This window comes from Phaethon aethereus, assembly GCF_964289735.1.
Source record: "Phaethon aethereus genome assembly, chromosome: 20".
NCBI classification, from domain to species: domain Eukaryota; kingdom Metazoa; phylum Chordata; class Aves; order Phaethontiformes; family Phaethontidae; genus Phaethon; species Phaethon aethereus.
Window position 1 is genome coordinate 10,306,837 of NC_138596.1, and position 12,922 is coordinate 10,319,758.

The window sequence follows — 12,922 nt, forward strand, 5'->3', positions numbered from 1 at the left end:
TTACCAGTGTACTGCAAACAGGCAATAAGACAACTGGGTGAAAGAACAGAACTTCATTCTTCTGTTTAGCCCAAATAAACACTGACAAGAAGAGAACAGGGGACAAGCCTAGAACATCGTTGTTGCTCTCTCGATTAGGACATTCTCCGCAGCTCTGATTATTTTTCTGTCGAAGTTCATGACAGCACGGGTCAACGTCAGAATCAACAGTACAGATAACTGCACACATCGGCCACATACACAGTATAATATACACATACAATAAACACTCTACATGCAACTGCAACTATTAGTAAGGGGCACGTATAAATGTACCGCATGTGCACGAGTACTTGATGGTGGAGTGTTACACAGGGAGTGTGCAGTGCAGAGGAACGGGAGGCGGTGGCGACAAATAGTGCAGCAGCGGCCTAGCTCCTGCTCAGCCAGCCTCACCCTCCTCAGCTCCCGGCGGACTTGCGGCCCCCTCCCGTTCGTGCCCGCCACCAGGGGTGAGGACGGGCAGCCCCGCCGAGGCCGTGGGCCAGCCCGCACCGCCCTCGGAAGTGAGCAGCGGCACACTGACGGGGAGCGCGGCCGCGACTAGGCCCCGGCTCTGGGCAGCAGCAGTTGTTAGTGTCGCCACCTGGGCTGGGTGCGTGCCCCGGCCTGCGGGCGAGAGAGCCGCACACCCGCCCGAGCGGAGCCCACCGGCGGCCGGGCACTAGCGCGGGGCCTAGTGTTCTAGGCCCGGTCGGGCGGAGGGGCGTCCCTCCCCGGCTCCTCCGTACCTGGGCTCGGGGAGCGGGTGGCTGTACAGCGTGGCTCTGCCGGCGGCGGCCCGGTCCCCCCTGCGGGCACTGCAATGCTCTGCTTCGGGCTGGGCAGCGGCCGGGCCGGGTCTCCGCCTCTCTCCGGGGCTCCCTCAGGCTCAGCTCCGCTGGCTCCACTGCGCCCCCATCACCCCCCTTATCCAAGATGGCGGCACTCCTCGCACGGGGTTTCCCCTCCCACTCTCGACGGGCGCTGGGGCTGCACAAAGGTGGGCGCGAGGCGCCGCGCCGGAACCAATCGCGGAGGCCGCGCTCCAGAGCCGCCCCGCCTCCCCTCCGGCGTGCGGGGCGGGGCGGGGCGGGACAGGGCGGGAGGTGGCCGCACGCCCGCCCTCGCTGTTGCCCGGCGCGCGCCGAGGGGCGGGCGGGAAAACGGCGGGGCGGGGCGGGCGCGCGCGCCCCCTCAGGCGGCGCCTCGTCCGCGGGTGCGCGCGCCTTAGGGCGGCCCCGGTGAGGCAGCGCGTGCGCCCGGGCCCGCAGCGCAGGGCCCGTCCCGCCGAGGCCGCGCTGGCGGACACGCAGGCGAGGGGACGCGTTAGCGCTGAAGAAAATCTCGGCTTTCCCGGCTTTTCACGGTGGAAGAGTGGAGCGATGCTCCGAAGCCCCAGCCTGCCAGAATATCGTACTGCGCCTTGGCCCTCCATGTTTCTGCTTCACAAGTGACCACTGCAGCTGCCTCCAAATTGTTACACTTATCATACAGTTTCTATTTTTAGATAATCTCTAGAACCAGGAACATTAATAAAGTGTAAAAACAAAGACTCTCAAGGTATTTTACAGACTGTCTAGAAGGATTACATCCGTGTTTCCTGTCCTGCCTCAGAATCCCTACAAAGCCGGGGTCGTTTGAACGACGAAATCTCCTTTCACTATTACTGAGGCACTGTGACTTGTTCTGGGGAAGATTCAAACAGGAATAGCCTGGCAAAGTACAGGTACACAGAATCACAGAATCACTAAGATTGGAAAGGACCTTCAAGATCATCAAGTCCAACCGTTAATCCAGCGCCACCGTGTTCCCTAAACCATGTCCTGAAGCGCCACATCCACACGTTTTTTGAACACTTCCAGAGATGGCAACTCCACCACCTCCCTGGGCAGCCTGTTCAAGCAGCCTGTTGCTTGACCACCCTCTCAGTGGAGAAATTTTTCCTAATATCCAATCTAAATCTCCCCTGGCGCAACTTGAGGCCATTCCCTCTCATCCTATTGCTGGTTACTTGGGAGAAGAGATCAACACCCTCGTCACCACAACCCCCTTTCAGGTAGTTGTAGAGAGCGATAAGGTCTCCCCTCAGCCTCCTCTTCTCCAGACTAAACAACCCCAGTTCCCTCAGCCGCTCCTCATAAGACATGTGCTCCAGACCCCTCACCAGCTTCGTTGCCCTTCTCTGGACACGCTCCAGCACCTCAACATCCTTCTTGTAGTGAGGGGCCCAAAACTGAACACAGTATTCAAGGTGCGGCCTCACCAGCGCTGAGTACAGGGGCATGATCCCTGCCTTGCTCCTGCTGGCCACACTGTTTCTGATACAGGCCAGGATGCTGTTGGCCTTCTTGGCCACCTGGGCACACTGCCGGCTCATATTCAGCCGGCTGTCAACCAGCACCCCCAGATCCTTTTCTGCCGAGCAGCTCCCCAGCCACTCCTCCCCAAGCCTGTAGCGCTGCGCGGGGTTGTTGTGACCGAAGTGCAGGACCCGGCACTTGGCCTTATTAAATCTCATACAGTTGGCCTCGGCCCATCAATCCAGCCTGTCCAGATCCCTCTGCAGAGCCCTCCTACCCTCCAGCAGATCAACACTCCCACCCAACTTGGTGTCATCTGCAAACTTACTGAGGGAGCACTTGATCCCCTCATCCAGATCATCAATAAAGATATTGAACAAGACCGGCCCCAGAACCAAGCCCTGGGGAACACCACTTATGACCGGCCGCCAGCTGGATTTAATTCCATTCACCACAACTCTCTGGGCTCGGCCATCCAGCCAGTTCCTCACTCAGCGAGGAGTAAACCTGTCCAAGCCACGAGCCGCCAGTTTCTCCAGGAGAATGCTGTGGGAGATGCTGTCAAAGGCTTTACTAAAGTCCAGGTAGACAACACCCACAGCCTTTCCCTCATCCAGGTGGGTTACCTGGTCATAGAAGGAATTCAGGTTGGTCAAGCAGGACCTGCCTTTCATGAACCCATGCTGGCTGGGCCTGATCCCTTGGTTGTCCTGCAGATGCCCTGTGAGCACTCTCAAGACAAACTGCTCCATGATCTTCTCCAGTACGGAGGTCAGACTGACAGGTCTGTAGTTCCCAGGATCCTCCTTCCGGCCTTTCTTGTAGATGGGTGTCACACTGGCAAGCCTCCAGTCTTCTGGGACCTCCCCTGTTAACCAGCACTGCTGATAAATCATGGAGAGTGGCTTGGCAAGCTCCTCCGCCAGCTCTCTCAGTACTCTCAGGTGGATCCCATCAGGTCCCATAGACTTGTGGGTGTCCAGGTGGCTTAACAGGTCCTTAACTGCTTCCTCCTGGATTATGGGCGGATTATTGTGCTCTCCATCCCCATCTTCCAGCTCAGGGGGCTGAATACCCTGTGGATACCTGGACTGGCTATTAAAGACTGAGGCAAAGGCGGCATTAAGTACCTCAACCTTGTCCTCGTTCTTGGAGACAATGTTCCCTGCCATATCCAGTAAGGGATGGAGATTCTCCTTGCCTCTCTTTTTGTTGTTAATGTATTTGTAGAAGCATTTTTTATTATCCTTTACAAGTGTGGCCAGACTGAGCTCTAGCTGAGCTTTTGCCTTTCTAATTTTGTCCCTGCTTGACCTAACGAGATCCTTGTACTCTTCGTGAGTTGCCTGCCCCTTCTTCCAGAGGTGATAAACTCTCCTCTTTTCCCTGAGTCCCAGCAAAATCTCCCTGTTCAGCCAGGCTGGTCGCCTTTCCCGCCAGCTCTTCTTACGGCACATGGGGACCATTTGCTCCTGCGCCTTTAAGATTTCCTTCTTGAAGACTGTCCAGCCTTCCTGGACTCCTTTGTCCTTCAGGACTGTCTCCCAAGGGACTCTCTCAACCAGTGACCTGTACAGGCCAAAGTCTGCCTGGAAGTCCATGGTAGCAGTTTTGATGACCCCTCTCCTTACTTTGCTCACAATCGAGAATTCTATCAGGACATTTATGCTCCAGCATAGTCCAGTATGCAGAATCTCCAAGGAACCATAGAGAGCTCTGTTTCTGTTTGCAGTTTCCAGTAAAATTAATATTATATCTCATTTCTTTTACAATGTCCTGTGAAATGCTCTAACCACTTTGTTAATTTTGGCTTTGAATTTTTTAAATAGGCTTTTTAAACACTTATACTAAAGACCTAAAAATGCGAGATGCTGCACAAATCTCACAGTTCATGGAATTAAAAAAAAATTCAGTGGTTCAGGAGATGGAAAAAATGTTAAAAAGTAACATTATGAAGGACTCTATGTATCTCCAATTCAATAAACTTACCCAGATTCTTAGCTGAACATACAAATTTTCCTTATACAAACACAGAAATTCTAGAAAGAGTTAATGAGTTCAGACATTCAAAATTAAGGCTCCTGGTATGCCAGATTAATATTCAGGTTTTCAGTTTTACATTGTGTTTAACTGGAACTCCTTTGAGATTGTCTTTTTGGAAAGCTTTAGGGCCTCCAACGCTGCTAAAGGTAGTTAATCTCTGTTTAAAGAGAAATTACCAGAAGAGCTGCTAGAGGGCACCCACACGGCACGCGTTTGGTGGATGATTTATGCTTTTGAGAACGAACAGGATGCTTCCACAGCTTGAGCGCCACAAAAGCAAAGAGCTTCAATTAAAGCAAGTGGAGAGATTCTACTTATTTAAGAATTGAGAGTTGATTAGGGCTTAAGTGTGATTGAAAAGAAATAATGGTTCTTCCTGCCCAAATACATACTGACATTGAATGTAAATAATGTGATTTCCTCTCCTAACAGACAACTAGAGGACAATTAAGGATTTTATTTCAGTTCCACACACTATGGAAAGCAACAAATTCTATCGTGTATCAGTGTGCAAGACAGACTGCCCCTTCCCCATTAACATTCCTTGTGGAAATCTCTTTGCAGAATGGGCATTTTCCATCTCCATTACTATTACATTACTAATTTCTTAGAGTAGCAATGTACAGGGAATCCTCCGCTCTCTGCAGTGACTGCTTTCCATGAATCACCCACCCCCTAATAATTACTCCATCTCTACCAGGGAGGCACTGGGTGCTGCACCATGTCATCTGGGCAGAAGGCTCTTAAACAGGCCGAAAAACACAGATGAAAACCAATAAGGTTATTTTTTCATGTGCATAACAAAGAAACAAATAAATCTCTGAGTAATAAAAAGCAAGGACTCAGTAAAAAGATATAAAATCTGCTAGCAATCTATTACAGTTGTATGACTACTGTCAGTTATTGTAAGGGTCCTAACTTTTAAACAGATAACACCGTGCAACAGAAACATTTTTGAATTTTGCAATACCTTATATGGAGTGACTTTTACTAGAAAAATAGGTCAAAACAAGTCAGTAAGAATGATTTCCACAAGAGGGAGTCTTTAAACGGAAAATGGTCTGACTATTTTGACCCAGTTACAGTCTGGTTTACTGTCTTTAAAAAAATACCGTTCCTTTAAGCACTTGGTATTTCCCCAAATACTATTCTTTTAACATGGACACTGTAACATTTGCCTAACAGGTTTTAAAACTCAAAATTCTTAAAATATCACACAAAAATCCACTGACATCTTTTCTATTTATGGCTCAGTCTTGGTAGAGTTAGTCAAACAGTGTTAGCTTTCCTGTTTTTACAAGATGGAATTCATGCCAGGTAGTCATCACTGTAACCTGTGATGCCCTGGAAAGGACTACAGACTGCACAGCCTGCAAAGGGCATAAGTAGCCGATTTGAGTCAGATCTTCTTCTCCGGTGAAAATTCCAAGCAGTCCTGGCCCTTTGACTGCAGGAATAAACGCTGTGGCTGGCTTTCCCAAGGCTTTCGTAACCCCGTCACCCTGTTCAGAACTGCTTCTCTAATATAGAAGCTGATCATTGCACCTCTTCAGTGATGCCAGCAGGACAAGCACTTCTTCTCTCCAGTGGCCACAGATACCTCTTCAGGATTACTCAACAATTCTCAGAATCACTTTAATGGTTGTGGAGAACATATTTTAATCCTGAAAAAAAACGAGAAGCAGTTTTGGAATATAGGTACTCTTATTTCTTCTCTGCAACAAAGAAAATTAGAAGCCATTACCTAACTATGAGTAAGACTGGTCTTTCTAATCTGAAACTCCTATTTCTGTGATTTACTCCCAAATATATTTTATACAAAGTTGTCTTCACTTGTCAGATGATGTAAACAGCAATACAGATTTGCTTTAAAGGTTCTGGTTTTGAATAGTTTTGTATGCTTTTATCAAATATTCCTATAAAGTTTAAAAGTATACAAAAGATGTGAGCAAGACAGGAGATTGAGTAATGGCATCTACATTTCTTCTTTCTTTCTTTTCTTTTTGTGAGTGCTTGAAAGCCTGCAGCAGTTTTCTAACAACAGTTATTGAGAAAAGGCTGACTTCAGCCTGTTCATTCTGAACATCTGGACAGAACCTAACAACAGTAATTAAAACCCACGAAATTGGTAACAATACCAAATTGCTAGAGATGGAACACTGCTTATCGTCCCACCCTTCTTTGTGGATTTCTGCTAGGTCAATACTGCCTGCTCTTGAAAAGCCTTTTCTACGTGTCTCTTTCTGAAGTGTCTGTCAAGAAAGAACAGCATCCAAATTTTCTGGTCACATGAGCATTGCTCTTGGATTTATATTTCTACCACAAACCCCAGGTTTGCGGATTCTGTTCTTTTCAAATAAATTACATACAATGATCTATAATATCTGCTTCCTTGTTTTAGAATGCATCCTTGTAAAATACTTTTAAAATAATTATTAAATTACATGTCAGCATTCGTGAAGAACATGGAATTGAACAGTACAGTACTTTCTTTTTACTGAGGACCACAGTAAGAAGGCTTGTTTTAACCACTCCACTTGGACAGAGACACCTCCAGGCTGGGAAGTTTTGTTCCTCACCCAATCTATTCAATCCTTGCCAAAGTCTGCTGTCAGCAACCTCAGTATGATCCTGCTACACTCAAAGTCACCGGGAGCAAAATACAGCGCTCTCGATTCCTGGCCCTAAGAAAGGCAGACCAGAGGTGTGTCACAGAGCTTGCTTACCACGCATACTTCTGAGACTGGAGGAAAAGAGTCACCATATCTTTCTTCAGGCCTCTAACACTCCTTTTTAACATAGCTCAGCCCAAGGGACAATGAAAAACAAAGAAAGCATGTTACAAGCTTTCAGAGCAGAAGGGGTCTGTAATATCTGCTTTGTAGCTGTTCCTAAGAAAAACACTCGGTGACTCCTTTGCAACAAGCTGCTTTAAAACACTCTAACCAACCAAATTCCTTTTGCAAGACTCCTCTGCATTTTGTATCCCTACTGGTAAAACCTGGCAACACTGTATTATTTTAATCCTACAATAAATTCCTTTCCTGGTATTGTTCCAGACACTCTCTGAAAACATAGTGTTACTGCTTGTATTTTCAAAATTCTTTACCTTTAATATAATAAAATGTATTGGATCTACATATTTCGCTATAATTAATAGTTTTGCCAGTAATAGGTTTTATTATTATATAACTCCAAGTAAGTGCTTTCAAACCAAAGCGTAATCCTCACAACATTCCTATGAAGGGAAGTATTCTAATCCCCCATGCTACAACTGAGGGCCTATTGAGGCCTCCCCTATTGAGGGCCTTGTCCTAGGACACCAATACACCAAAAAAGACCAATACACCAGGTTTTCTGGCTCCTAACTCCCTGTTCAAACCATAGCTATGCTCCCACTTCAGTGGGACCATTGCTTCAAACAATTGCTTTAAATCATTGTATCTCAGTCAATTTTTAGTTTCCTTATTAAAATAGATTTTCAGAAAGAAAATGGCAAAAAAATTAAGAACAATATCACAAACCTTTGTAACATTGTTCACACAAGAAGCTTGAGAAACTCCATGATAAAGATCTTTTAATGCCCCTGTGTGTGAGGTGGTTAATTTACTCAGTTACTTCACAGATCTATAGACCTGCTATTCCTTCATGGCTCAGACTGCACATGCACAGCCGTAACAAGAAGGCTCCGTTAAACTAGCGAGCATTTGGCTTTCCGTTGCAACCCCAAAATTTTCACACACTCATCAGGTTCTGAAAATATTAAGAGGTGACAACACCACAGAAATGCAGAAAACAACAATATGGAAAAAGACACTTGAAATCACAGAGGAAGCAGGCTTTCCACTGTTCTATATGCATGGAAAAACTAGGGAACATTGTGCGTGGCAGACTAGCTCAGCAACTTAGAGTCAAATAATTGGTCACTAGTTCCTTATTTGCAGTCACAAGAGATGCTGTGAAGTCATAACACAGGTTCTCAATATTGCTATCACTAACACAAGTTTGCTTATCCTACAGGAAATATTACTTTGTGCAGTGCAGTAGAAACCTTATAATAGAAATGATCTCTAAAGTGCAGCTACAGAAAACCACTCCTGGCACTTATAGGACAATATGGAAGCCGTAATTAGCAACGGTTAGGAAAATCTGTTACCCAGCAGCAACAATAACCAGATTGCCAGAATTTAAACTGTCACATCACAAACACAGTCGATCAAATGGTAGCTGAAGTAAGGTATATTTGTTCAGACATGGTCTGTCTGTCTGTGTTGTTCCCCTGAACCCCAACTTCTTTTTCTGGCTTTGTTCAAGTTTAGGTAGGCAAGTACAGAAAGAAGAAGCATGGGATTTTTCAGGAACTATTTTGAAATATACTTCTGTGAGAGTCGATCATGTAACACTGGATTGGTCTGAAATGACTAATTGGTCTTTATTTGTATTTTAATTTTGAGTTGCTAGGTTCTTCTTTCATATCTTACCATTTCAGCTTTGTGGTGTCTGTAGAAATGTCCCTGTGGTCAATTTTTTGTTTTTAGTTCCTTCTTTATCTTCTTTTAGTTCCTTCATCTCCTGTAAAATAAGCAGCCCAAAATCATGTTTTCATTAACACTTATACAATCCCAAAGCTTCAAATTAAAGTTATTAATACTATAATAAAATTTGGGCCAACAGTAATTCTGGTGTAAGTAGATGCAGATCAGCTGGGTTCTCTCTGCTAATGTTATATTTCACTGAAGGCAGGGAATGGAAGTACAAAGTATATTCCTTTGCCTGCCTGCCTTCCAACACAAACTTTCAAGCATGGCTTTCAAGTACTTGTAGTAGTGACTCCAGTTGACAGGGTCAGTGCTCAGCATGACTCCTTTTATCCCAACTAAAGATAACGCTGATCTGCATTGGCTTTATTTGATTTATTTTGGAGATCACATTTAAACTCTGATGTCTGCTTGACATCTCCTTTAGCTTAATCCTCAATGCTGCATTCCAGCTTGTACACATCATTTAGCAAGTAGCTTATCTCTTGGAACCAAAAAAAAGATTGTTACAGCAATAGAACTTGTCTGCAAAATACCAGCATCAGCCTTTCAAAGACATGCAAGTTGTGTGGTTTTCCTGGTTAATATGACAACATACCCATAGACCAAATCTTAAAAGTGGTGAAAGAATGTCTGAGTCAATTGTCTTGCACAAATCAAGATCAGATCCATGCAGAGCTTCTCATGAACAGAAAGCATTGATTGAAGCTAACAAAAAATACCTTTAGATATTTGTACACTATTTCAAGTTATTTTCTTGCTGAAGAACAATCAGGTAGCAGTACTTTGCAAGTGCAGAACATAAGGCTGGCACAGCACAACAATTTGCCTCAAAAAGTTTCTACCCTTCTCATTCACAGTGATTCCTGAGGCTCTTCCTGACATCAATATACTGTCTTGATTCTACTTTAGATACGGATGTAATTCCACATCCTGCGCTCTCTGTAGTGAGAGAGGTTTCTTCCTGAAAAGCAACTCTCTCTCATCTGTTTCAGCACGCCACGCTCACTTTTTTATATGGCAAACAACACAGCTGTAGCTGCATTTCCAATTGAATGGGTTTGTTGTGGAAACTGAGACCTAACATTTCCATGGAAACATTACAATTTTAACAATACTTAAAAAAAAAAAAAATTGAACACAGTATTTTTAAAAGGTTGAATCATTTTACATTAATCATATTTGACAGTTAGAGAAATTTTGGTTTAGAGGTGTAATGATTACATTATAAATACAATTCATATTATGCATTATAAAATCTCTCCATTTTAAATTACGAACAGAATTAAACATTTACCTTTGGAATGAAAACACATTTTGGAAGTGCAGCATTTCCCATAGTTATTAGCTCTAATGAGGAGCCTGTCCCTTTGTAGCTCCACATAGTACCTTGATACGAACATGATACTGAACATCAAGATAATTTAAGTTATGAAAACAGAATCATTGTGACTGTGTAACAGTGTTAGTACCTCTTTGTAATGTATATTCCTGATTTAATGAAAGGCTTAATATTGCTCTGGTTATGCACAGTTCTCCCAGACAGTAGAATCAAAATGGCAGATAGTTTTTAGCCCTTCTAAAATATTCTGGATAATAACGTTCTCAGAAAACAAAAGGATAACATCAATCTTCTTCAGTTACAGCGATGACAGAGCAGAAATATTGATCATTGGCTTTTATCAGTAACTATGTCATTGTTACATTCCACACAATTCCAGCAGCGACTGAAGGCATTGTCAATGGCATAGAAACTGTTTTTGTAAAAACCCATACCAGGGTGGCACTGTCTCGGTACAATGCTTCTCTGAAGAACACAAGACCGTTCTCTGATTACATGATGTAGAAAGAGAAAGAAAAACAACAGCTGTCTGTGGCCTGCCTGCCTGTCTCAGATTTACCACAACTCACTTGTAGGATCTAGGTAAAACTACATAAAAAATGCAAGAAGTTAGAAATTTCAGTTGTTTCTGAGTAATGTTGAAAGTATATTACTAGCTCTCAGATATGTTACCACATACAATGTTTCACCAAAAAATCGATAATAGTAAGTTGATTTTAAGGATCATGTTCCTTTCTAGAGCTTCAGACATAACCATAGGAGGAATGAATCTGCTCTCTATGATATATACCAAGTATGTGAGCCATAAAGTCCATGTCTTCATGTTTGTACTGTTGTAACTCACCTCCTGCTGATAGACTTCAGAAATTAAACGTACATTAAATTTCTTGGGAGCTTAAATGGGTTATCTAATCGATAATTATAACTCCTGTGACCCATGTCATCACAACTTGTTTACCAGATTCATATACACACTATGCCCAGGGGTGCTCACTCTTGTGAAGACCATATTCTGGGGTACCTTGTAGCTAGCAAGCCTTGAACATTATCTTCACATGGCTCAGGGCCAAAAAGATATCCATATATACACACATACACATACAGCGGGTCTTAGACAACTGGCTGGAGGGAGTGGGTTTCTATAAATAGGTGACAGGAAGGAAGTGGTTGCTGGCCTGTGAGGCAATCGCCAGTGCTGGCCCCAGCAGTCCTGCTGGTCCTCCCTCCCACCACTGCAGACAGCAGATCACAGGCTATGCACATATACTAAAGCCTCCCAGACCATGCGACTGGTTTATTATGACATTAAACCACTGTATTGTAGAATGATGTTTGATTAATGACTATAATCTATAAGGAGATTGTACTAAAGGCTCCTTGTATGTGTGCTTTTCTATGGACATACCAATACTTGGATGAAAGTATATAAGAACAAACAAGAAAAGTCATACAACAGATTAAATAGGTAAAACAACATCTGGAATTGAAGAGGTGGGAAGATGTGGCAGAAGCAATCTCGTTTAGGAGAACTTAGAGTAATATATCAAGAAATAGGGAAATATTTGCCAGTTAGTGCAAAGTTTTCCACACCACAAGCAAAAACTCAGCTAAACAGAAAAAACGATCTGACTTGGATGTTTTTCATGAGACACGGATAAAGCCAGGAAAAAACTAGTAACATCCAGAGAAGAGAACAAAACCTCATCATATCTTAACACACTCAAGTTAAAGGTATGAAAGAAACATGGAGAAGGATGAGTTAGGGAGAGAGGCTGCGGCCATCTAGAGCTGCAGAGGGGTGAACCGGAGTTCAGAGACAAGCTGCTTATCATCCTGCAATAGCCCCGCAAAGAGGCACTGATCCTGTGTGCGCTCACGACACAGCTTCAGGCGGCCCCGCAGGAGCCTCTGGCAGTGTGAAAGTCATGGCCTTGCTGTGCTTACTGTGCCTTCATCTCCTGCTCTGTTGCCCAGTTTTGGGTGGAGAATCAAGCCTTCCAGCACCGCTGCCTTGCCGTTGGGCAATGCAGCCGTTGAGCCTCCCACGGTGCCGAAATGAAGGGTTGCTTTGTGTGGCCGTCTTAACGCACGCCTTGTTCCTTTGGGAGCAGATGAGGGGCACGGGGCAGCCAGCCAGCCGGGAGATGAGAGCAGGGCTGTGGGAGCACCCAGCTTTCCCCAGATTTGCCCGTGAACGTGTCCCCGTCCCGGCCCTGCGACGGCGCGCCTTGTCAACCCTGCCTCGTGGCGATGCGCCGACAGGGCTGCGTGCCGCGTGTGAGACAGGGAACGAAGGAACAAGCCCTCCCCCCAACCACCCCGGCCCGGGGTCCGGGTCCGGTGGGCAGGCCGCAGGAGCCGGGGGCTCGGCAGCGGCGGGCGTGCCTCAGCACACACCAGACGGCAGGAGAGGCCGGGCCGCGCGGCGGGCTGAGGTAACGCGCGTGCAACAAAATGGTGGCCGAGGACCTGGGCAGGCCGAGGCACGCACCGGCGCTAGGGAGGTCATGGGCGCTACCGGCATCGTTTCTGGCTTCGCCGCCACGGCCGGCCCCGTCCCCACTGCCGGGCTGCGACACCGCGCGCGGGCCCCGCCGGCTGCTACCGGCAGCCGCGCCCCCTGGCGGCGGGCGGCGGCGCTGGGGCGGGGGCGCGCCGCGGCCCGCCCCCGGGGCTGC